Genomic DNA, 718 nt, shown 5'->3' with positions numbered 1-718 from the left:
CCACAACCCAGTTGTTTCAACATTGTATAGTGGATTACAGTTCTTGTATTTTGCCAATGCATTGCCCTCATTTTCTTTACCATATATTAAAGCGGGTGTCTCGGGGGAGTCTGTCCACAACAGTCTACTGACCATACCCGTGTAGCCACTTCTTAGACATGTTACGTCTTTGGCAATCGATGCCGTTATTCTACATCGTCTTTGCAGCATCCACTCTGTTGAGTCGGACTGTCCACTTGTGTGGGTTTTTTTTTTTACACGAATGGTGTTTCCTTCCCTGCGCATTGGAGTTTTAAATTTTGTAGGAATTGTTCGCATTGTGACTTCAAAATTTCTGTACCATAGTTGTCTACAGAAAAATTGTCATACTCATAATCCAAGAGATTTGTCCATCCACATTCCTTTCCTATCGAATTGAGGTCGGAAAGAAAATTATTAATGTCTTCCTTTGAAGCTGTGTCCGATCTCAAAGTCAGTGGCCTAGGATCACTTCTCAATAGGTTCTCTCCAGATACACGTACTTTCTTCAGCTCCTTTTTCATAGACGGATATGTTTTTGCATAGACAGCAGTCGGATTTTTATTTTGACGTCTGCCTTTATTCCAACCACACAGCTTTTCAGTACATGTGGGGACATCATTTTCAAATTCTTGAATGAAATCGTCAATGGCAAATAGAACAGCAACAACATGCGCACATCTGCCAAGCCCCGCAGCGT

The 718-nt window shown here is 41.2% G+C and overlaps 1 pseudogene; it reads right to left on the bottom strand.

Moving 5' to 3' along the window:
* Positions 1-480: 480 nt before the first annotated feature.
* LOC125662855 (uncharacterized) overlaps positions 481-718 on the bottom strand; it is a 1,187-nt pseudogene continuing 949 nt past the window's right edge.

This window comes from Ostrea edulis, chromosome 8, assembly GCF_947568905.1.
Source record: "Ostrea edulis chromosome 8, xbOstEdul1.1, whole genome shotgun sequence".
In the NCBI taxonomy this organism is placed as follows: domain Eukaryota; kingdom Metazoa; phylum Mollusca; class Bivalvia; order Ostreida; family Ostreidae; genus Ostrea; species Ostrea edulis.
This window is presented reverse-complemented; position numbering and strand designations above follow the sequence as displayed.